We start from the raw sequence: 26,435 nt of genomic DNA, 5'->3' as shown, positions 1-26,435 counted from the left end.
TTCAGCTCAGCTCAGGCCTACTCAGCAGCAAATATGCAATCTCTGGCTTTGGCGTCGAATAGAAATTCGAATGGGACAAAAAAAAGCAGAGAATGGAAAAAAATGTGGTGCAACTGCAGTAGTGTATATATATTCAAATGAAATGTAAACGCATGCGAAAAAATTGAATGATAGTCATCAAACGGATGCTTCAATATTGATCGAGTAAATGAATCGAAAAAAGTAGTGAATATATACATACATACACCGGAATATCGGTCTGGTTGCCTTTTTTTTCTATGCGTATGTGAGTTTGACTGAAATATTAGTTGATAAACGCTATGGGCGATTCAATTAATGGCCAAATCTGCCGACTTTCTTTTTCCACACCGTCGAATGATTATTGCCATTTTTCGCAAACAAATCACAAAACATTTTTCGCTTCGTTTCGAAAAATCTATTGTTTTCGCTGGGTCGTTTTTTTTTCTCTCTCGATCTGTTCGTGTGCACAATGCCATATAAATATTCTCATATATTTACACAATACAATTTATTCGGATGCGATACCTATTCGAGGGTTTATTTTAATATCCTTTAAAGGTGATGAAAAAAAAACGAGGAGGCAAACGAAAAATTTATCCGTAGTTCCGTTGGATGTTTGTGTATTGTGTGCTTAGGGATATAAATTGTTTCTCTAAAATAATGGTGCTTCAGTGATCAGGCCAGCCAGCGGTCGGTCGGTATATTTCGGCGTGGCTGAGCCAGAACGAGACACAGCGAATATATTAATGAATTTAAACTTTCGCATTGTAATATGTCGAAAAAGAGTGTCGAATTCGAGACTAGAGGAAAAAAAACACCAACGCAGTCACTACCTCTCTCACTCTTCTGCTAAACGGACTCAATATCGGCGATATGCTGCGCTAATGTGTGTGGTGCAGCCATACTCATGCTCCCAAACTCTTTCGCTCTCATTATTCGCATTTGGGCGCGCGATTGCGATGCTGGGGATGAAAAATACAAACATTTTTATCGTATTTAAATTAAATGGTACATGGAAAATATTTTCGGCCATTCTCTCTCGAGTATGTATGTGTGTGTACTGGTTTTTTTCGGGTTGGTGCCCATTTGTTAGCTGTCTGAATAAGCGAGCTAGCGAGCAAAGTTGGTGTGTTTATGTATGAATTGTTCATATGAGCAGCGTTAATGCAAATGGGCTATTGAATCCCAAGTACGAGACCATAGTTAAATAGCAAAGGATGTATGTATGGTTTTCATCTCTTTTTTTTCTCGTGTCAATGACTTTTTTGGGGTTTCGTCGTCGTCGTCGTCGTTGTGTAGTTGTTGCTATGTTTAATCCGTTTGTTCGCATATCACAATAATGATGCACAGAGAGAGAGAGAGAGAGACAGAGTGAAAAAGGTCGGTTTTTAGTTAGAAAATAAGTATTCTGTGGTGTTCACACTGCTCTCTGCATAAGCATGGGAAGTTTGTGGTGCGAGTGATGTCGAGTCATCGCGTCGGAACCATTTTCACGAAGTTTCATATGAAAATAGGAAATATTATATAATAAAATATAGATTTTTTTTTCGCTTTGCCATCGTTGTCGTCGTTGACCTGACCGAATCGCAAAACACTCGAAAAAAAAGTGCGGCTCAATTGCGTTAACGCTTCATTTTATTCAAATTTTTCGTACATTTTTCATTGGGCCCGAGCACTCACATACAAACAAAGCTCGAGTTGAACGAATTGGCACAACAACAATCGAATGAACGAACAAACGAAAAAATAAAATCGAAGGGACTAGCAACAACACAGCAATCATTGTCACGACTATACATTTTTTGGCATGGTTAAAAGTTCGGGTTAATACATTGAATGAATGGCAATTTAATTTTTCTTCTATGCAATATTAATTCCATTTTACATAGAGCGCGTCTATTTTTTTTTCCATTGTTGCTGTAGCCAGACTGAGCTTTGTTTTGTTTTTGATTTGGCTTTGGCTTTTGTTGTTTTTTTTTTCGGCTTCTATGGCATAGAAAATATTATATTTGTAATTTAATTTCGGTTTAAATTAACATACACGAGCATTGTGCGGACGAAAGAGAGAGAGAGAGAATATGGTGTGTATGTTACTGACAGTTTTACGCAAAACAGTTGGCATTTTCTTTCGTTTATTTTTTTTTGCGAGGGTTTTTCCATCGCCCAAACTAGAGAAGTCGGCTTGCCCAAAAGTGAGGAAAAAAAATACGTAACGTACACACACGCCGAGCCCTTCGTACAATTACAACCCCAAAAATGATGGTGGCTTTTTTTTTAAATCCAAGCTTGGGATTATTATTTTCGCAGCCACTCGCACAAGTCTTTACCATTTCATCGCATTATATTAAAAACACATACTCACAGTGTAATGTATAATTTTTTTGTTTGTTTGGTACATTGCACATTCTTTCGGTTTTAATTATTTCATTTTTCCCGCTCAGTTCGGAGTTGTAAAATGTGGTGGCGGCGGCGACGTCAACGGCGATCCAAGTCATCTATGGTTTCGTACGCTAATGTCGTTTTCGGTGAAAAGTTTAATGTAAAATTAATTTCGAGTTGTCAACCGAAAAACGGACGAATGCGCGAAACCCAGTGAGCGAGCGCATTTTTACGTTTTTTGGCGCAAATTAATGTAGATAGAAAAACAACCATAAAACGATTGGGATAAATTCGCATTGCAAATGAGCGAGCGAGCGAGAAAGGGACACAAATATTATCCACATATCCGCTTCTGTGCTTAAAAAAAATTAGTTTACGCAAAATGTTCAACGTAAATTCAGTCATTCTGTGTGACTTGTTAAGTTATTGAAAAATTGTTGAGGCCCTGGAATAACAACTCACTACATGAATAATATGGAGAAAAAAAAATAAAATAATCGCTTGACACTTTTCAGTTTGGTCATGTGCATACCATTTTGATGATTGTTACCAAAAATTGTTGCACAATTTAATTCGACCCATGTTTCGAGTAATGTTACTCATTTTACATTCAATGTTACCGACCAGAGAAAAGGGGAGAGATTGTGAGCGCGCGCGCGCTCAACCAACTCTGAGTCATGTAAAATTCGGTGTAAAACTTCAATGAATTTGGTTGCTAATTTTGTTAAAATTGTAGTGTTTATTCATAATATGTATAACAAAGGGACGGAACTTTTGGTATTTCACCTGCATATGAAACGATAACGATGACGGGTGTGAGAATGTTCAAATTATCTAATTGATTTATACAGAGGAAAAACAGTTCTCCACCTCCTCATCCTAGTTTAAAACCGGAATTTCAATAGAGCGAACAATAAAAGTGTGAGCAAAACTTTTCATTCATTTACGGCTGTTGGAGTTCATGGTTTTGTTTGCATCAAGTTTTCCACATTTGTTCACTTGAAACGCTCTCAAGTCGGTTTGGTATTTGTTTTTCGCACACCCAAATGTATGCCGATTGCCAAAAGAGTGAGTAATTCGTTTAGCGTTTTGTCTTGATATTACAACAATAAACACAATCGCATTAAATGCCATCAAAAGGGTGAGACGAAATTGAACTATCGATAATGACAAACAACCATTTTCATAGCGTATAAAACACATACAAAAGCGCAGAGAGCAGACACAACAATTTAACACATGTTATTCGCTTTGTTTAGAATCCACAGTAGAATCATAAGTGTTAAATGAATGAATTTTTGGGCAAAAACTTGAAATGGGAAAACTTTTGCCAGCCCGAGTGTCTGTCGGTTATGTCGATGAGTAAATATGTTAATATCGAAAGGATTTGACGCCTGATGCGATGAAACATCAAAAGACAAGTGGTTTTATGCCTTCACACGGAAAGTGATTAAAATGTTTCGCCGTACGGATCGAATGACGAAGGTATTTCGTTACATGTGTTCCATGCCATAAAACTAGTAAATCATGAACAGTGAACACATACGTCACCCTTATATATGCCGTAAATCTACCTGAAGCATCAATAAATACTCTGTTTCTCGCACCCTTGCCATCATCACACGAGACGTTCAATGCTGAAAGGTTCTAATTGAATCACGTAAGACATATAGTTTAGGGTGGGAGCACATGTATGACACATAATAAATATGAAAAGACATTCAAAAGCGTTTTAATTCCATATCAATAAACTGTAAATGGTGTATACGGTGGCGCGTACCACATTTCAATGCCAGAGCTCATGTTAATGAAAATAACGATTTTGATTATTAGTAAAGCATAAGTTTACATGCCCGAGAATGATAGCGAAGCGAAGTGAGGCAAGCTCCACATAAATTTCCTATAATTGAATAATCGTTTGCGATGTTAATTTAATAATCAGTTTTGCTCTCTTCATTTTCCCCGAGTATTATTATCAACAACTCTATTAAATATCTGATTAAATTATTTATGCAGGCTAAACAGGCGCTTCGCAAAATAAACTTGTTTGTATTACATTTGAGCTAGAGAGTGAGAGAGAGTGAGTGAGTGAGTGTGTGTGTGTATCACATATCACGTTTTGGCGCTGCCACTGTAAAATTGTATAACATCGCTTTGGAAAATAGTAGTAGGAAAACTGTTGTTAGTAGTCGATACGAGAAATGGTTGTGGGTTTTTCGTTTACCGCATCAGTTGATTAGCGCTTGGAAAATATTCACATTTTACATACTCATTCACATTCATGGTGTAATGTGATTTTACTTCATGGAAAGGCTTAGCAACCTGTTGATTTGCATGCTCCATCGTTCAACACACATATGGATCGACTAGTTCAAGGTGTTGAAAATTGGAAACATCAAACATAGCGTTAGAATTCGATTCGCTTCGTGCAAATATTGACCGAAACGATTAAAAAGCATTTGTCGCACCGGAAAAAACGCATTATATTTCAATTTTGTTTGGTGAAGCAATTGCATACGGTTTTTCGCGCGAAAAGAAGCATATGCGGTACTCTCTCGATATACGAACGCACACAAAAAAGCGCGGCAAATAAAAAGCACCAATGCCGATAAACCACATCGATTGGCCAAATTCATAAATGAACTATGGCATGACATTTGGTGCGTCCATTTGGCTTTTTCCTTTTTCAAAACTAATCGTAATTTGACCAAGTGAACCCAGCTTTTCAGCTTAGTTAATGATAAATCGAACGAAATTTTTTGTGTTGGACAGTAAATTTGTTTTGGTGGCTTCCATCGAACAATTAATTGGCTATTTGTTTATGGAATTTGTTGGTGTGGCCATAAAAGCGCCGGCAGTGGCAACGGTGGTGGTGGCAATATGGCGGTAACTACACACAATTGCCCATAGATGAGCAGATGTTCACTTTTGCAATAGACATTTTTCGATTCGAGTTTAATTGCAAGCGATGCATAGATATGTATATCGAAACAAAAACGATTTTTTATCCGGTCGTTGTTGTGTTTGTTGGTGGTTTTATCAGTTCTTCCATTTGCAATTACAATCGGCCTTTGTGCATGTGTGTGTGTGTGTGTGTGTGTGTGTGTGTGTGTGTTTGGGCCTTTTTATGAGTTTGTCTGTCTCTCATTGAACCGATTTTAAAATGTTAAAACTATCAAACCATGTGGCTCGTCCTCCCCATCCAATTAGATTTCCAACTAATGACTACCATTTCACAATTTAACTAACTCACTGCCAACAAAATAAAATGCAATGACAAAGTTGCCACATTTACCCCACCATTCCCGCAACAAATGTGTTTGGTTCGTGAAATTGATTCATTTTTTGTTGATCTGTTTTAAAATTTTCCATCAATTTTTTGTGGTATCTAGTCGCAACCAAATGCGATTTCCGACTTTTTTTGTCGTTGCCTCTCTCTCCCTCTCTCTCCCCCCTCCTCTCTCTCTCTCTCTCTCTCTCTCTCTCTCTCTCGTTTGACATCAACCATTCATTATTCGCCCATCAAAACTCAATGCGCAAAAAAATAAATTGTTTTTAATCCATGTTTAGTGTCGGGTCATTAACATTTTATTCATAAACGGCTTGCTTTTTTCCATCCATGAATATCTACTGTTTTTTTTTTCATTGTGATGGAAGCGTTGCCTGCATGGGATTTAGATGCAATCAAAACACATTTGAATGAATTTGAAAATGCGTTTTTTATGCGCTGTAATGTAGAGGTCCTCACTCTCTGTGTGTGACCGTTTTTTTCCCTGCTGCCGTTCGATACATTTTAAAATTACTATATTTTATAATTGCTGCCTGGCGGCCCGAAATATGAGCGCACGCTTGATGATGTGCAATAAAATTTAAAAGCAATGTTGAGAGGTCAAATGAACAACAGCGCACACGCTTTAGAGATGAATTAGTGCATTCACACCGAAAATTCGACAAAAAAAACGGAAACCATCAAAAAAGCTAGCGAGAAACACGCCGAATGACAGTGTGAGCTGAACGAAATGATAAAATTTGTGTCGCCATCGTAATCGACGTTGTCGCCAAACACACAAAATTGCATGCTCGTTTTTGAAATTCTAAAATTTGCGCTAGCTAAGTGTGTGCAGCAAGTTGACTTTGATCTCTCATTCTCTCTGTGTGTGTATGAATTTATATATTTGATTTGATGTGGAATTGCGTGAAGTATAGAGAAATCCAATGTTCAATTTGATACAAACAAGAACCGTGCACGCGCTCTCTCTCTCTCTCTCTCTCTCTCGACCACAGAACGCGAATTCTAGACTCGATTCTCTTTCTTTTTTTTCTTCTGGTGGGTAATATGTCGGTGTTTGATGTATGTGCGAATTTGGCAAATGAAGCAAAGAAACAGAGAAAATAGTCATTTACAGCTCGCGGCAAAGTGACATGGGAGGCACGTTTTTTTTTCCTCTATGTGATGGCATTCTTGGGTTCGACGTTTGTGAGCAGCGAGTACAATGGCCCACACCGACCAACCGATCGAGTATTTATTTCCATTGACATTGATACAGGCTCGTGCATTTCAACAGTCGAATCTAGTTTTTGGCACTGCCGTGTACATTTCATTTCGTGAGGCCGTGTGAGAGATTCGTTGCACACGTGTGTATGATGCGAATGTGTGTTCATCTGTTCATTTTGCCAAAAATGAACATGCAGCAGCAGCAGCGGCAGTCGCAGCAGTCGCAGTGCAAACAGCCAGTATTAGTAGTAGAAAAGATATTTGCGCCAATCCAAATGTTCGGCTATTAGTTTAACGCTCGTGAGAGGTTACTGCCCTATATGCAACAGGACGTTCAAATGTCAAATTCAATTTTGATTGCGAAAATAAAAAACATATACACACAGCAGCAACTCAGGCAGCCGCATGCAGAATAAAACGAGCAAACAAAACGAGAATAATGTGAATGAAAGGGAAAAGAAGAAGAAGAATTGTGTATATTATTTTTTGTATAAAGGCCCAATGCACGACGTTGGGACAGAGGAGGCAGGCGAATGAAGAAACCGACTGCGCGCAACTAGAATCAAGTAGATATATACGTAGGCAGTGAAATTCGCATATCCGTGCACGCATGTGCTTAAATCTATTGAGGAATGGCGGCCCAATTCTTGAAGAATAAAAAAAGAAGAAGAAGACACGAGCAAATTAAGAATATTTGAAAGCGAAAAAGCAAACAAAAAGAATAAAAAGTGATTTTGTCGTCTGGATGGTTTAGTTGTCGTTCGTTTTTCTTCTTCTTCTGTAGTTCATTCTTGGCCATGATATGGAATAGACTGAATTTCTGTTCTGCCAAGCATTGGTTTTATTTAATTTAATGATATATTTGCTATTGTCCCCCATAATCAGACTCAACTTTCAGCCTCTCTCTCTCTCTCTCTCTCTCTCTCTCTCGCTCTGCATGTGAGTGTCTTTTTCCCTCCTTTTGGCCAGACCGATGTACGATTCGAATGCGTTTGCCATTCGTTTAATATCTTTTTTTGACGAAGATAGTCTGTGTGCGAGGATGATAACACACACACACACACACACACCGAATTGATATGACAGAATATTTCTTCTTCATAATATTTAGGTTCACTTCTTACAAGTAGTATCGCATATTCACACTACGATGATGCATTCCCGTTTTTTCTTGCCTTTTCTATTTAGAGCAGTTTATTTTTCTAGTGCCACTCGATGGCGATAAGAAAAACGCAACAAACATTCCATGAGACAGGCAGAATAAAAAATGGCATTAACGCAAAATGGAACAAAAATGATGCGATAGCCACGAAAATGAAAGCGAAAACAATTTGACAAACAGCAAAAACATTGACAATAAAAAAAAAACAAAGATGTCGATTTAAAGTGAAACTCTAATTGCACTTATAGAGAATATTGTGAAGAATTTTTTTCCTTCGTTTTCCTATCGTCATCGCCAAGTATCTAGGTTGAAAATGATTCCGTTTCGCTATGAACGAGATAACGAATAAATCAAATTTATTGCAAGTGAAAGTCATGCGATAACAAGGCGCTAACAATCGCACTTACGTTAATCAAACTGAATTTTTGTTTACTTGTTTGTTTGATACCTACTTCGCTTCTCTTTCGTTTTTTACTTGCTCCTTGTTATTGTTGTTCGTTTTTGGAAGAAGCTCTTCAGCAAAATTTTTATGATAGTCAATGTTAGATGCAATCAGTTTTTACTCTTCTTGCACCGCTTTGTTTTGTTTTACTAACGCATACATACTTGCAAGCCGGTGTATTTTTAGTGACGGTTATACACTTTGTTGACGACTTTATAACTGTACTTTTTTTTACAAATGAGCAAATATTCTTTTTATAAAATACGAGAGAGAGAGAGAGAGAGAGAGGGAGAGGGAGAGAAATACAGATTAACGCATAAAATATGCAAACGATAAGAGCGAAAAAATTTGGTGGCTTTGACCGCGTCTGGAGCAAAAAATGGGAAACCCAAAATTTTAATCGTTATTCATCATATCCTCTATTGCAATGCGTAAAGTGCGTACTATTCATCCATATTTTTCTGATTAACCAAGAGAAAAACTCACTTGATAAGCTGAGGATATTTTCAACAGCCAGACTTACAATGATATCTGCACGTAGCGCTGTTTATTTTTAATCTAACTTAAGTGCGCAGTGTGGATATTTGAAACGGTCATGCAAAATGAAACCGGCTTTCGGGGTGATTTGAAACACCACAGAAAAAATATGTTAGCCATTCCAGAGAGAGCGAAAAATCGCAACCACATTGTGTCCATTGATATGTTTGCCTAAGTTCACAATCGATTTGATTAGGCAATTTGAAATTGAGCAAAACAGTTTTTTTTGCTCGGATCGTGTATATTTGCCAAAACATAGTCCAACATTTCGTTTACATTCAAATTCAAACCGAATTTCTTTCTTTTTTTTGATGATCCAGAAATTACAATTTCCAATCGTGCTATACGAATAAAATAGAAAATGGGAACTCAAAGACTTGGCAACTGGCTTGATTAAATGTTTTTCGTCGCTTTTTTCGGTTTTTCGTTTGCTGTGTGTTTAGTGTTGGTTATTTTTTTTCCATCGCCAATCGGCAAAATGTGAAATTTAATTCATAATTTTCTGGGCAGTTTTTTTTTGTTTCTGTCTGTCTTCAGTTTATTCAAAGCGTGCACTGGCCACAAAAACCTATTGTTTATTCAACATTAGTAAACTAAAACTCGAAATGCAAAGGCACACTTACACCGGATGTTCGTACGCGCCCGTTTGGTCCCATTATGTTTTCTGTTTACTGGTTTTAGCTGTCTGTGCACTTTAATTGGCGTATTATTAGAATTGGGTGTCTATGCAATTGAAATTTGGACAATTTTTTTCGATTCGTTTTGAAAATGCAAGCACTTTTCGATTTGAATAAATTGAAGAAGAAAAAAACAATTTTTTTCCTTTCGATGTATGTATGTATGATATTTTTTTGCCAACGGTAAATTTGAATAACGGTCTATAAATGATTATTATTGTTGTTGTTGATAAATGTTAAGAATGCGAATACAGCGGATGTGGATACTTAAAACCAGACTTAGAAAAATTTGCTTATCGTAATTTAGGTGCAGAGAAAAAACAATCGCGAAAAATTTATAGCGAAAATACGTTGAACTTTTATCAAGAAGCCCTTGTCAATATGAACAAAAACCAACTTCCGCCGTGTGTGTGTGTGATGACGACAAGAAGCTTGATCGAGATTTTACGCCAGACGCAAAACAGAATGTGTCAGCGCAACAACAAAGCAATAATTAATATGAGAAGGAACAAATGGTGTTGCGTGTTCACAATAAAAATAGCATGTGATCTGGTCTAGTGTCTGTCTCTTTGCTTTGTACAAATTCATATTTCAAAACTAATGGAAATTTGACCGAGCGTAGTGAACACAATAGAATTTCGCCACACACACACATAGAAAGACCGAAGTCTGCCTAATTCCAATGCTCGCTGTATTCGGTATTCGTTGTTGTAAAGTTTTGTGTTCGTCGCATATGTTCTCTGTCGAACTATTCGAGCACATTGAACCGAATGGGTTGGCCAGTGTAAATGTGTGCAAAGCAAAGCGAAACGGCAGCAGCAGCAGCAGCAGCAACACACAGACGAGAACCGATTGTTTGATCATTTGCTAACATTCTAAATGGTGTTTACATACGATTGACGGGCGCTGGAACCGTCTAGCATGCGTACACGATGTACGATCTCAAGTTCAAGGGCAAATAGATCGGTTGTACTAACGAAATTTGACAAACATTTTTGCAACAACAGCGCGCAACGACTCACTTGCACACACACACATACACATCGACATTCCTGCAAACGGATGGCGTGCGCTAGCGTCCAATTTAAAAATAGACGAGAGCGAGAGAGAGAAGAACAGTGATCGAATTCATAAACAAAAGCCAAACAACAAAACAAATCATTATTATTGCTATTTTTGGTTTGGCCCAAGCGCAAAATTACTATTTTCAATTGCATTCTTGTGTTTCGGGGGATGATTATAGAACAAAGCCGTCGTCGCCGCGTCAGTAACAAATCAATTTTTGATAACTAGTAAACAAGATTGGCGAAGTACGCCGAAAAAAATATTCCCTAATGAGATAAAACGTAAAAATAAAATAATTGAGAATGCATCATGGCCCACTGTATCGGCAAATGGATTTAGCCAATAACAGAAGGAGGATAATAAAAAATCCCATTCTATGTATATAATTGGAATGGATTATTGTCTCTATTAGCCGATAAAAGTGAATGTCGATAACAACAAGTTGCGATGATGATAAATATTGTGTGTTTTCCCTGTTCGCCTGTTCACGAATCTTCTTTTCGCATTATTATATTGCTATAATAATGACAATCAAGCAACATTCTCTCTTTTGCTGTGGCTGAAATAGAGTCGAATATTGCAAAAACAAATGTGAACGTATGGATTTGTGTGCTGATGCCGCTGCCACCATCACCACCGCCGACACCGCTTTCGTCGTCGTCGCAATATATTCGCCTGTTTTGTAAATAACGCAACACAAAACAAAACTCAAAAAGTGCATGACCTGCTCTCATCTAAACGAACTTTTTCAATGCCAAATAACACATCTACACAAAATATACTCTAAAACTGACTACGACGACGACGACGACGAGTGATCACCAACGCACATTGCACATCGACGATTGAACGTAGTCGATTGGCTGTTGTTGAACTTGTGTGCGCGCGCGCGCGATGTTCGGCGGGAATGAGTGTGCGGGCCCACCTAATATGTAATCACGATCTACTACACACTAGAAAAACCGAACCGATTAGACAGAGACGGAATGCACGCGAGCAAGTGGCGGAGACAACTTTATTGTGTACTGGTGCACCAGAATTCACTAAGCCTAAAAGCCAATGTGTTAATTGGTGGCTAGAAATAGCATGCGAATGACGACCGAAAACAAGCCACACACACACTCGGCTCGACTCTGTGCGTATTTGCATCTCTTTCCATTGCATTTGCAGAAGGTAAATTTGCAAAACGCAAAAAGAGCATGTGATAACAGACACACAACGGCGGCAACGTTCAAAAATAATGGCAACTCACAGCCCAGAGACTTTGTTTTCTCCATTTAAATTTATAGAAACGAAAAAAAAATTATATGATTCAAGTTGTGTAAATAGAAACGAGATGAAGAATATCGTTCATTTCGAGCCATATCCAAGAAGATCAAGCGAATGTGTGTGTGCGTGCATGCTTGTTTGTGCCTATTCCACTCAATTAGCCCGGAATAGCCCAATAAAAAAGTTTTAACTCACTTTGAAATAGAAAGTGAAGCCACACATTGCAAAGTGCGCCAACATTAATAGACGAAATGAAATTGAAATGAGATTGCGTCATTTGTGTACACAGCAAGCGCATTCTTGCGCTTAGATATTCTGGTTTGCACACACACACATGAACGTAGTACGTATTCACTCGCATTCATTCGCACGTTTGGTCTGTCTGGCTCTCGGTTGACGTAAACATGGTGTGTGAATTTTTCAAGGTAACTCTAAAACGGAACCGTTTTTCTATTCGTTCTCGCCTCTCTCTATGCGCTCCAAGAACGCGCGCGTAGATGTGTTTGGTGTTTTTTTTATTATGGCAATTTAACTGTGGCTAGACCCAGACAGTGCTAAATGCGCTCGCGACTCACTTTTTTCTATCTGGGTTATTGGGCCGTTGCTGTTGCTGCTGTGTTGTGATCATTCACAACGATTGGCCGTTGTTTGTGTATTGCTACTACGTCTATTGCCTACCTAATGCTATCGAGCGTCGATGAGTAATATCGCGTTTTTGCGTTCAAGTTCAATGTCTGTGGAATACCCGAGTCGCAAACGTTCAATTCTGAAACGGAAAAGAGACAACCGCATACATCGCGGGCGATATTTTTGTTCGCATCGTCCATTTTGATTGTTTCTCACTCATTTTGTCTATGGAAGAATACAATGTATTTTTTTCGAATAAAAGAAATTCTGTTTTTTTTTTGTTCGGTTGTTTATTTATTCGCGTGAATAAACGACTTGAAAATATGATATTGTCGCAATATTTGTGGTTCTTGCGTCGAAAAAAAAAATGCAATCGAAATGAATGAAGAAAAAAACATATGATAATTAAAAATAGCGAATATCATCATCATTCACCATGTTTGAAATGCTGTGTCGAAGAGTTCTTCTGCACACATTCGGGTACGTGCACAATGCAGTTCATTGACATCGTTTGCCGAAAACGAAAAAAAAAATGCTGGTGATCATTCCTCAAGCAAATGCATACCACTGCAAAATCTCACAAAATACACACGAAACGACGAAATCTGATTCATTTTGTTGCATATTCGTCCATTAGAATACCAGTTTTTGGCACAAACACAACCGAAAAATGCCATGTAGAAACGGAGAACAAAACAGACGGCCGAGAAAACAAAAATGTGAACAAGGAATAGAGAGAGAGGAATGAGTTTTTGGTTGAAATGCGTTCCGTTCGTGTATTTTTTGGTAGAATAGGGAAGCGAGATATTGTGAATGTTGAGGAGAGCCCAGATTTCTGGTTGAACGGAAAGAAATTGTTAGATGCACAAAGCAGGCAAAATAAGCATTGCCGAAAAATATACATATTAAAATTGTGTGTTGTGAGCAAAACATGTTTGCCTCATAGAGATCATTTGTATACGTTTTTTTTCTCGGGACGCTCGCACACGTGTAAGCGTCGCTCCTCAAAAGCATCGAAAACAAAGACGTTGCACTCAATACACATTCACTTACTCGAGAGGCACAAAGATTGAAATTCAAAGCCATTTCGGTCATTGACATTTTCTCGCGCTCTCGGTCGTACTGCCCGTTTTCAGTCAAATCTCAAAAGATTTGTAAAACGCAAAACAAAACGCAACCGGAATTCAAAATCCACAGAGCGGAAAATAAAAAACGATGATAGTTCACTAGCATTTGACTGACCCAAAGTGCCTTTTCTGTGCGACCGATTAAAAATGGTGTGTAATTTGATATCAACTTAACCGGCCCAACTGTCGCTCGCAAAAATGCTCCGCAATGAATATTTGCATAAAATCGTCTGAATGCTAATCTCTTTCTCATTTTCTGAGGTTGATTTAGGTTTGGAGACAATCAAAAATCGGTTTGCCAAAAACTTAAGCTAAATTACATTGTGTGTGTATTTACTTACCTCTGATCAGCGACAATGACTCAAATAGTGTGTGCCGACAAACACACGCACGTATATATGGAAATATTCGAGGGTTTAAAGTTTTCTTAACACATTACGCGACGAGTGAGTGTGTAAATATTTTTGGTCTTTATCCAAATGGTTAGCATCTAATAGAGACTGGGTGGTACGGGGTGGTATGAGAAAATACCAGAAAGCAGCCGTTAGCTATTCCACATTATAACCGCAGCACACACACACACACACACACACACACACACACACACACACACACATATCAGTAGCGTACATTTTTGGTTAGAACTAAATTATGCAAATGCTTTTCGTGCAGAGAGCGTTCTCCATTTATGTCGTTTCAATCCATTCGATTCGTTGTTCCACTTTGCCGAGCTGCTGTTGCTGTTGCTATTGCTTTTGAATATGTGTGAAATCATCGAGCATCTAACTGGATAAAGTGAAATGATTTGCTCGTGTGGTCTGGGTGAATGAATGAGTAAATGAGTGGAGCTATTCATTAAGTTGCTTTAAATTATTTGTTGTGGCTTTTCGCCTTTTGTTTTGCATCGGCAAAATGCCACAGAAGCAGGAGCAACAGCATGCATTGTTTGAAGCGTCAATAGTGGCACAGCATTCTCACACATTTTACGTACCGAATTCTGTTCTTTAGATGTGATACTTTACGCCTCATCACCTAAGCTAATTTGTGTGAGCTCCAATCAACATGTTCGGCATTGTTCCCATCGTTGTCGTCGTTGTCGTCGTCGTCATTTGTTAAGCTGATTTCCATGCAATTTGTGATAACAAACAAATCAATTTTGTTCACATTATAAATGGAAAGTGAGCTAATTTTTTAAGTTTTGCATTCGACACACAGGCAAGACAATTTGAACGAAACCGCAAATTAAATCAATGAGTTGAGAACAATAACATCCCGATGTGTGTGTGTGTGTGTTTTTTTTATTTTTCGGGGGACCCGAATTATTCGTACCGTTGGCCGTATGTTATTTTTAGAAGTCTTTTGAATGCCATGTGTTATTCAGAATTTTATTTGGCCAATAAACCATATGCACAAATTATGCCGTTTTTTTTTTATTTCTGCACGAATTGGGAACAAAGTGCATTTGGTAACCAGTTTTATTGCGGTGCCGTTTTGAATATTGTCAACCTTTTCAACTGTTGAGTATTCATCATTGATCCTTCTTCTTGTCAACAAAATTCATGTCAAAGTACAACAACAACAATAAAGAGAAAACCAGAGGAATTGAAAATCGAAAATCTTTGGCATATTCAAATTTAAATGTCACGGCATTTTGATTGAACAAAACCATAACGAGTCAACGAGAGATAGTGGCTTTTGGGATTTCATGTGATGATGACGATGATGATGATGAAATGTGAAAATTACATGTTCTGGCTGGCGGATTTTATTATTATGATGTTTTGTCGATGGTTGACGATAATAATGTTTGGCGTTTTGGTGTGCGATTCTCATTCACTCACTCTGGCACGAACATTGTAAGCCTTTGGGCTTGCCGCCACCACTGCTGCTGCTGCTGTTGCTGTTGCAACCGGTGGATGTTTTGTGTTGATTTCAGTGCTATAATCAAGCTATTATATAATTTTATGTGTTTAAATCATATCACTAGCAGGCATATAATAACAGCAGCAAATAGACACAGCACGCCAACCCGTTCCACACGCAGAGAGCGAACAAGTGTGGGTGGGATGGGAAGAGTGGTTACCATCCTCTATATTTGCGGAAAACTACCGTATCATATCTATTTTTGATCACTTTTCACGCTTCATGTACAATTTTATGTTTAAATGTTTCACTCTCTATTATGTGGAAAATGTGGAGCGATAGAGAGCGTGCAGCAGTGGCAGTGGCAGTAGCAGTAGCAGACGTTGACAATGTGACATCATAGCAAACCAAATGTGTTCATAATATTCAATGAGCATGTTCTAAATATGGTTTTTGGTGTTGGCAACCAGTTGCATATGCTACTCTTGAGCTCTATGAAATGATAGCCCATAAAAGTGTCATCTTTGCGAATCACATGTACGACGTGATATGAACGGAAGACCATTGAAAATGGGATTTGCATGTGAACGTGTTTGTTTGTGTGTGTGTGCATGTGGAAAACTTTTGCCTGATTACCGAGTTATAATCACTTTTAATGGCATCATATACAGAAAAGTTGGCTTGCACAAAAAGGATGTGTATTGTGTGTCATTTATTTAGTTATGAAATGACATTTATTCGCCTATTCTACGGATACAAATCGCTTTAAATAATTAAATTATGGATTTATGATGATATGCCATAAGGACATTTCACAGCTAGTACTTCACATTTGATTATTATACAGGCAATTTTCTTGCACTTAATTTTCAACGACACCACTAATAAAACTATATGAAATGGAGTTTTTGAATAACTTAGAACAACATTTTGTATTGCAGAAAACATCAAAATTCATTTCATCAAATAAATCTCTCCTGGTTTTTTTTTCTTCATTCGGTCGTTTTTGTTTTGTAAAACAAGCCCTCGAGAAATATACAAACCACTCGTTCTTTCCGAGTATGCTTGCGTTTCCATTCGCGGCATCGCATTATCGAAACGAACATAATTCTAAGTGCATAAATACTAACATAATCTTTTCTTTCTGCCAAAAAAAACGATGGAAAATGGAAACTCCAACAAAAATCAAACTAATGAGGAGAAATTGCGGCCGACATTAGTTTGTTTGTATACAGATGAAGAGGAAGAGAACAACAGAGCAAAAGGAACGAATAAACAGACGAGAAGAAAAAAAAATTGCTGTAATCAAACGAATGTCGTTAACAAAAGGGAAACTGTGGTAATGTGAATAGCTAGCTTGATGCGGCTGCAAGCGAAATAGGTTTTCGTTTTTTTTGGCATAATCTAAAACCAGAGAAGCCAAAGAGCTGCATATCAACCCGAATTATATAAAAACTAATCAAATCCCATATATTTAGTTATTTTCGGCACCAAGTGTGTATACAATAAACAATAGTGTTGCTGAGTTGAATTTCAATGAACTAACGCTTTTCCACGTTTAAATGAGTCTATCGTTAGTAAAGGAATGGTGAAATCGGTTTTCAATGCAGTTTAGCTCAAAATGCAGAGCAATACTACCATATTATTGAATGACTAGCAAATATTTCTGTATTGGTACTTACCTTTGTTTGAATCACCTCGTTTCGATTAATTTCAAATCGCCAGTTTGGTTTTTTTGTCGCTTCTCTCCGAAATAGTTCAGGATTGAGCCATACACGCAATAAAAGTGCCTATAGAAAATAAAAATGCCTAATGAAGAAATTGTTCATATTTCAGTCGAGTTGAGTTTTAGTATAGAAAGTGCCACTTGAAGAGCAGAGTTTTAATCAGAGGCTATGCGTTGATGGCATGGGCAACATTAGGTTCGAATGAATATGCACCGACGAACCGAGACACACAGCACCAACCAAAAAATATGGGAGCAGCATTGAATAATATTTGTGCACATACAAGCTTTTTTTGTGTTTGTATATGAGAGTGAGTTGAATTTAGCAGCAACAGCAACAGAATTTTTTTTCTTCGACAGGAACCATAGACGAGTGGCGAATAAATAACCAACGAATGTAATATGAAGTGGAAGCAACAAACAAAGACCAGCAACAGACGAACAGCGCGCGTTCGCTCACTTATTCACATGTACACAAAAGTTAGCGCTCAACAACCGAAAAAATGTGCACATTTTTTCTCCATGCTCACTCACACTCTTGCTTTCGTGTTGGTCTTTTATATTTCTGGCAATAGTCTGTTGTCGCATCCGTGCGTCTTTTTCCGATTTACTAATAAACGTCATACTTTATCTCGCTCCTTCTTCCTTTTTCTGTATTCGTCAGATCTTTGCCATTTTCAGTATGAATATGTGCGAGAGCGCGTCACACAGGACATTGACCGCCCGAAATAGAGTTTGATTATTATTCGTACACAGTCTCATATTTCAAACACAAGTGAATGTTCCAGCGACTGCGACGACTGCGACTCGATTCGAAGAATATGCCAAGCTCTTAGTGGGACTGGCCATTTTTTTTCGGTCGGATATATTGATTTCAATATGCTTGCGAAATGGATTGTGCAATTTGTTGTTTTTCAATGGGCGATTGAGGAACCAAACAATTTCGCCAATTTTTTGTATTCGAATTAATCGCATTGACATTTGAAATAACAAAGATCAACCGAGAGTTTATTTTTAATCCTATCTTCATGAAATCATCAACGCCAAAAACCTCATAAAATAGATCCAATAAAAGGAAACTAATGCCTAAGAGCACAAATAAATTAATCGTCTAGCCGCTAAATTATAATAGCAACCAACAACGGAGAAGAAGAAGAAGAAGAAGGACATGGGAGGAGAAAAGTACGGCAAAAGAAAGGAAAAATGTATTTGGCAAACATAACAGACATCACGAAAATCGGTTTGGTTTTTGGTGAACGTTGATTCTGGCCGAGCAGCAAATGAATCTCGCTTAATCTTATGCGAACGACGTACGCATCACGATGTATTCGTATAGGTTTTATGCTGAGTTAATCTAGTGTATGGTCGATGCTATGCATGGACAAACTACAAGCACACATAAATAATAGATAACGACCAGCAAAAGAGGCAAAGTTTTTATTTCGCAGCCAACGCACCGAATAATTCTTCGTACAAGAACTGAGAGAGAGAGAGAGAGAGAGAGAGAGAGAGAGAGAGAGAGAGAGAGCAATCGACGAGAGAAGAAAAAAAGGAGAAGAAGTTTCATTTAAACGAAATGGGAAAAATGCCGGCGAAAAATGAAGTGAATATCGCTTTGGTTCGTGGAACAGCGATGACGATGACCAAAAAAAAAGAGAGAAGCGAACCGACCAGCAAGCGAACGAAGTAACAAATCTGTCGAATATTTATGTGGCTATTTTCTTAAAGTAGGTAACACACAGATCCATTGAAATACATTTCAAGCATCGACCATCTAGCTACAGCTCTTTATGGTTACTACTATCATGAAAATAAATTATAGTTTAACTTTGTGTCTATATGTATGTATGTATTGACGGTGGACGACGTGCGCGCTTTTCCCCCACACTCTCTTACACTCCGTATGTGTGTGCTTTAAGGGTGATTCGACATTTGGCTGTTTATCTTTATCGTTTTCTTACTACTTTAATGTGCGTGTATATGGTCGTTTTTGTTGAACGTGAAATGGCTGAGAAAAAGCATCGAATTCACGGCCACCATTCGGTCGTTGTTAGTTTTTTCTATTTCGCATTTTCTTTCTTGAAGGCAGATTTGATTGTTGCCGTGCGAGCGCCGAGAGGTTTTTCCGACGGTAAATAAACGGAATGGCAAAAGCAAATAAATAAAATAAAGGAATCAGTTGCTGGAGATATATTCCAAGCGGAGAGACAGAGAGAGAGAGAGAGAGAGAGCAAGTTGGAGGTATAATGGTAATACATGTTTGAATATCTCATGGTGGTGGCAATGTCTGTGTAAATGTTTGCCGTCTCAATGAGCCAAAATTCAGCTTTGGTATATCGATAAATTTTAGATCTGGATATAGTTTTTTTCCTTCTGTTCTTCTTCATTTCACTTTGCCTATGCCGCGTTCGCCGTGCACACCATATGTATTCATTCGACCTTTTCCATTGGGCCGCTTTTTTCTTCTTCTCTATTTCGGCTTTTTTTCCGAAAGGAACCAAGATAAAATGTCTTCATACACAACGGGAAAAAGTAAAGCTGTAACAATGCGTCTGGCCGAAAAGCCGGAGAGAGTGTTTCGATAATAGTGTGTGACTGGTGCTCTCGTCTGTCCAAGGCATTAGATGTTATGTATTATCGTTATTACATGTTATTTCGATGGTCAAATCGGTCGGAGAATGGAGCAGTTAAATCAAGAAAAAAGCGTTCATGTGTGTGTGCTGCTTTTATGTTAGAAAGTGGTGTTCTTGGTGCGCCTTCATCGTCCAACCGACCGTATGCGTATAAAATAGTGATCAAAGTCATTGCAGAGAAGGAGAGAGAAAGAAAGAAAGAAAATACGAGACAAAACCGTATGTCAAGATGCGAAATATGTGCGAAAGATTAGTTTTATGTGTACATTTGTGTGGCCATCAAAGTCATCAACCAGGGATTTTCTATAAATGTCTCGTTCGCTTTTTTCGCCTTGTTGGAATATTTTATCCGACTTTTGAGCTTTCTTCTCTGTATTTAGCGTCGGGGGCGAATAGAGAAAGAGAGCGAAATAAAAAAAAAAACCGTTGCCAACACTGTTGCTATTGTGGATGATTTGGCCCGTTTCCCCTGAGAAGTTCCAAAGCCAAAAAACGAAATACCTTCACAACGACAGTAGCAGCAAAAGACATATATAAGTTTGATATTGTGACAGTGCAACTTTCTTAAAACGAGAGGAAAATTTGCCATCGAAAATAAATGGTAGTTACTAACTGCACTCAAACACCCTTATCTCGATGCGAAGACGATGCTTCCTACGACAAATTATAAATGATTTTTATGATTGTATAAGTTTTGCGAAAATAGTTTTTGGTATTGGAATTGGTTGGGCTGTCGCATTCGATTCAGCAACGAAATAAATAACCAAACATAGAGATGTTGGTGGTGTTGCAATGTCTCCAAATGCTATTGGCATTAGAAAAGCCTTCAAAATTATATCCCCCCAGCTGAACGAATGAAATGAACAAACGAAATAACAAATAATCGATAAATCTTTCGTTCGTTCGTTCGATTTGCACTCTAGTTTTCTTTTTTATTCATATAAGATTAGTTTGAGCCGAAGTTTGAGCGGGACTCGACGAACAGACTCAATGAGAAAGCGTTGCGATGCGGTCAGGGATATTTAATAGAACGGAAAATCCATTTTTTTCTTCTTTTCTCTCTTTTCTATTGAGTTTGGGTGTGCAAAGTATTCGAAAAGCGTCTACGTGCATAACAGATGATCGCTTGAGTCGGTCGGTTCGGTCGGTCAATGTGGTGCGTTGTCGTTCGAAACGAGATGGATTTTTGGCTGTTCATTTCTCAATCGCATACATCAAATTCGGATTAAACTCCATGAATACACACGCACACGTTCGTCGACTCAAACCAATTACACGCATGTAGACACACAAGCGCGCCCAATCATATGCATGCGATGGGGTGGCTTCTTATGGAAACGGTAAGCAATGGCCAAAGGAAGCATATCGCAAATCGCTTCATTGAACAGTACATAAATGTTAATCGCTATTGATTTCTCTCTATCTTTCTTTCTCTATCGGTTTTTGCTTATTTCCAGACACCGTCGACTGTTCGGGGTTACAACGTTCAAGACCAAAATTGTCCATTGATTTGGTTGTGTCTATTGTCAGTAAACACTGACTTTCATCCATCAATCTTTCGTTGTCGTTGTCGTCGTCGTCGCTACTTATGTAAAGACGCATCACAGACGTACGATGCTGTACGAAATTTAGTTTTCCGACGGTCATTTTTTTCTCACAAAAAAAATAAATCCGCTCACGGGAAAAACTCCATCACACTCGCAACCAAACTCGAAAGATAATTAATCAAATTGTTACGACGTAATTAGCCTGGATACGAGATTCTTTTACATTCTGGGTTCTTAGCAAATAACCGAGAAATAGGTTGCCAAATGTATTCAGGCAATTGTGCATGTTTATATTGCTTAAACTCTTTATTTGTCGTTGCACACACAGAGAATGTTTTATTTTTTCAAATGAAAAATAATCGCTTCGACGCACAAAATGATTTATTGCACATGTGAATTGTATTTGCTTTTCATATGGCATCGTAAAGAAAACGCAGAGCGAGAGAGAGAGAGTGGAAAAAGGAATGCTTGGCAACACACAAAGCGTAGACAACCAGCACTCAAGTGCTGTCATATATATGAAATTTCGTTGGGTAAATTGTGCGCATCTAGTTTAATTTACGATTCTCTGTCTTCATCCCCCTTTAATTTATTCTATTTTATCATTTTCCGTTGTGTTGTACGACGGCGACAACGGCGGCAAATTCTATAAAAACAACGTACAAAGAGAGGACATACTCATATGTGCATATCGCGCTATTCGATCAGCCACAAATTGCATGATAACCAAACAAAGAAGTGATAAAAAGAAATTAGCAATGCATGGAGAATCGAGTGAGACAAACACACACCGAACGAGAGGCAAATAAATCGAAGTAAATATTTACACACTGAAATATTTATCAAGTATGCAATAAGAACACATTTTCTCGTTCACTCGTTCGCATTGTGTGGCAAAATTGCGTGATAGTGTTTGTTATTTCGCCTAGACTTCATTGAAGATTCCAACTTTTATTTTTCAATTTAACACGGTGATGAGGAGACAGAGGTCCCGTTTTAGAGCCGATGACGACTAAATATTGCGACATGCAAGAACTGAAAACAGAATCAAACGGCAGCGAAATTTCAATGGAAATCAGCCGAGATGAATGTCGAATGTAAAGTCAAGATTGGCCGAAACAAAAAAAAAATTGCCAACTTACATAATGAATTTCGATTGAATAAATACACATCATGCCAATGGAATTCTACAAACGAAAAAGCGTTCACACTGACAGTTGTGATACTGATTTAGTTATTATACCAGTTTTGTTTTTTTCTCTTTTTTTTCAGTTCAATTCATTCTTTTCGTGTGTTGCTCATGCAAAGACACTGAATAGAGCGAGAGAGCATAGTTCTATGCGGTCGTTTATTTTTGCGACGTAAATTTTTATCATCGCAGGATGTTTTCCATTTCGTTTTAGCGCAATTCAGCAAATAGCACTCCATTTCACTAGAGTGTGCCGCTTTGGTGTGTGTGTGTGTCTGCTTTTTTTTCTTCACTTCTCTCTATGTGTCGTCGTTTCCTTGGGTGCCTTTTCGTTTTTCGCGCATTTTAATTTCGTACCCAGTCTATTCGAAGCCAAGTATTTGGCTTTTCAACATAGTCAACGTTGAATAGTTGTAGTCAAGTGTGTTGTGAATAGTCTTGTTCGTGACTCAACTTGTTCGCGTTTTTTTTCCTTCTTCGTCTTCTCTCATGTAACTGACTCTGTAATTCTGGTTCTGGTTCTTGTTCTCGGTGTATGTATGTTTTTTATTCTCCATTCCTTCTTTATTCTGTCTGTGCCTGATTATTTGGTGCGTAAAATAGCTGTACACACAGAGACCGTTCAATGCAAGTGCATCACCGATAGTTGTAGCTATATAGGCAAACACACCGCTTTTTTATGCAGTCAAGTAAACTGGAAGAGAGCGTGTATGTGTCTGTGTATATATAGATCAGGAGGTTGCCCGTGGACAAGGAAAGCATTAAAAAAAGCGAACTGAAACATATGTAAGCGACCTTTTCCGTTTTTACTTGCATTTCGGGGATCTCACTCCGTCCTCGTTGCCGGAGTGAAATCGGAAAAAAAACACCACGCCAAGTGACTTTGGTGCTGGCATTACAGAGAGAGAGAGAGAGAGAGAGAGAGAGAGAGAGAGAGAGAGAGCGAAAAAAACCACACAACACACTCATTGTTGTAGTCGACTGCGTGCATGTGTGGCTCTCTCTCGGTTGCATCAGAGCGAGAATCGAATGGGAAAATCTCACGTGTTGAGTCGACTTTGCGTCGACTACGACGACGACGACGGGCACTCGCAGTTTGCACGATGACTGAATTGCCATTGCTACACTTTACATGGACTTTTTGCTGTCGCGCTTTGCTTTTTAATGCTTTTCCATGAATCTTTTGCATGAAGCCAAATTCAACTGTTGATTCTCGTGCATTCTGTTCTTTTTTTCGGATTTCATTATTCGCTGCATTCCCAAGTACACATCACAAGCACCGTTTTATTCGGTTCTTCTTTTTTCATTCTCTTGTTTCGCTATTTTTTTTCTTCATGTTGTTGTTGCTGTTTATGGAGTATGCAACATTGACACATATATTGCCATTCTGTGGCCATTGGGATTTTTCCGCTATAGAAGTAGCCAATTGTAACAGTTGAAATCTTTTTGTGGAATTTTTTTTTTGTTTCATTTTTACTTTTGTTTTTTATTTTTCAGAAAAAAAGGATAATAAAATATTTAGTTGGAAATGAATGAGACTTACCTGAATGAAATTCTCTTCTATAACTGGATATGACGTATTTTGCGTCTATTTTTATTTTCTTCTTTTTATTCGCACTGAGTCAACAATTCAAAGAAAGGAACTCAGCCGAACTCAAATGTTTTTTTTTTATCAACTTATTGCACTCACTATTCAAATATATAATTTTTCTTTATCTGAATATTTTTTTTCTTCTCAGTAGGATTAACAGTTTCTAATCGCTTTTATTCTCGTTGGGTTTTTCTTGCAATTTTATCGCTGTTGAATCGACAGTTTTAGAGATGAGTAATCTTTCTTTCATAAATCACGTGATGTGTTTTGCGTCATTTAAAAAAAAAAAGTAACCAAGAACTTTGCATTCGGAATATGATCGATTTCGGTAAATTGCACTAGTTTCCTTAAGCCCTTTAATTTCACTAGGCTGATTTGTCTGTTAGAATTTTTTTTCTCTGAAAATATTGAAAGAATCACTTTTGAATAAAACACAGTAAAAGTAAGCAAATTTGCAATAACAACAACAACAACAGAAAAATGGACAGTTTTCAACATAAAATTATGAACAATGAAAGGATGAGTTTTACAAGAAAAATCGAAAACAATCAACAAGTTCACTTTTCACACAAAAAAACACAAAAATTCAAACTCAAACGAGTCACACAAAACAAGACAAAAAAAAATAATTTCGAAACGTTGAATGGAAATGGAAATAAAATGTGAAAAAGGAGTTTTCTGTAAAATCAAAAATAACCTTCGATTTTGCAGAAAACTGCACGAGAAAATGGAAATTCGTCAATGAATTTCTCTATTGGACGCGATCTATGATGATGATGAATGAGCTTCCGTGGCAAAAATGTGTGCTGTTACTGTTTCAAAAATAGTTAAATTCGGTGTTGTTCTAGCTGGTGTACTGAAATGATATTTCGGGGATCCCAAACGTGGATGCAGACGAATTACAACTGATGTTGGAAAAATGTTTCGCCAAAGATCTTTGCCTCAAATGTTGTAATAAATATAAAAATTCGTGTTTGTGCTCTGGAACAGCAAACCGAGAGAAAAAAAAACAATGTTTAAATGCGGTGTTGTGTAGTATATTGCGTTGGATTGGGTATATTGTGCGCGCTGGTATTTCTGATGTGTGTGCTCTCGCACAAAACTATAACTGCTGATTGAGAAGAAAGAGCGATTCACTATGAACGACCTGTCCAAAAGCTCACTTCTTTTAGTCTAAAACACTATCAAATTATTTTTCGGCAATATTTTTTCGGATGGTCGTGTTCGAGTGTTCGATGGTGTGCGTGCATTTATATCGTGCATACGTATATTTTTATATTGCTATGCTCTCTTATGCCTGCCCGCTCGTCTCTGGCTCTCTGCTGCTGCGTTGCTCTTGCCGTGGCCCTGTGTTGTTGTTTGCGTGTGCTTATTTGCGATATGGTGGCAATGGCAAATATATGCAGCCTAAAAATGGGTCTATGTGTCTCACTCTTTCGTCTCTCGATTCAGTGTCGATTGCATATTAGCCTCTATATACCCCGTGTGTATTATGGGCACAAACACACACATACACTCATACAACCCATACTCTCTTTCTCTCACATTCGAACCGCGCTCACACGGTTTTCGGCACAAGCAAACAGCACAGAACATAACCAGCCAGCCAGCGATCGGATACGCGTGTTTCGGTGACCAAATACACACATGCAACGTTCAAATGAAGAGCAAACGATATACGATTTTTTTTTCGCGCCGATTTGCCAAAAAGAATGAAAAAGAGAACATTACACACAAAAATACGACGTTTTTTTTTCTCGGCCATTCAATGCCTATGGATTATACTTCTTTTTTTTCCGATTGCTCCACATCCACAACATTTATGTGATAGTTGTGTGTGTGTGAGTGTATGTATGTGTGTGCGCCGATTGCCGATTTTTATTTTTCTCTACGCTCTTCATATTGCATTTTTTTTTCGCTGCCAAACACTCAAATTCGCACACAATTACATATTAAATAATTTAAAACAGGCAACGGGAAAAAAGAATAACGAGGAATTGGAAAAATTCATGCACGCACATGTGTGTTGTGTGCACACTCTTTCTTTCTATCCCGACGGCTGATAGCACCGTATATGCATGTTGT

General features: G+C 38.0%; 1 protein-coding gene across 16 annotated transcripts in view; it reads right to left on the bottom strand.

Annotated features, from left to right (window-relative positions):
* LOC129565618 (broad-complex core protein isoforms 1/2/3/4/5) overlaps positions 1 to 25,727 on the bottom strand; it is a 106,163-nt gene extending 80,436 nt beyond the window's left edge. For 12 of the 16 annotated variants that reach the window (XM_055440682.1, XM_055440685.1, XM_055440684.1 and 9 more), the window contains exons 1-3: positions 25,048 to 25,727; positions 24,303 to 24,748; positions 17,347 to 17,454 (exon numbers count right to left, since the gene is read on the bottom strand). The gene's annotated coding sequence lies outside the window, so the exon portion shown is untranslated. The remainder of the gene's footprint in view (positions 1 to 17,346; positions 17,455 to 24,302; positions 24,749 to 25,047) is intronic. The other 4 variants (XM_055440646.1, XM_055440677.1, XM_055440661.1 and 1 more) reach the window with 3 other exon arrangements.
* Between the last annotated feature and the right edge of the window lie 708 nt (positions 25,728 to 26,435).

Source organism: Sitodiplosis mosellana, unplaced genomic scaffold (genome assembly GCF_009176505.1).
Source record: "Sitodiplosis mosellana isolate CC-2019 unplaced genomic scaffold, AAFC_SMos_1.0 Smas_scaffold_3, whole genome shotgun sequence".
Classification (NCBI taxonomy): domain Eukaryota; kingdom Metazoa; phylum Arthropoda; class Insecta; order Diptera; family Cecidomyiidae; genus Sitodiplosis; species Sitodiplosis mosellana.
Note: the sequence above shows the minus strand (reverse complement) of the source record. Positions and strands in the feature narration are given on the sequence as shown.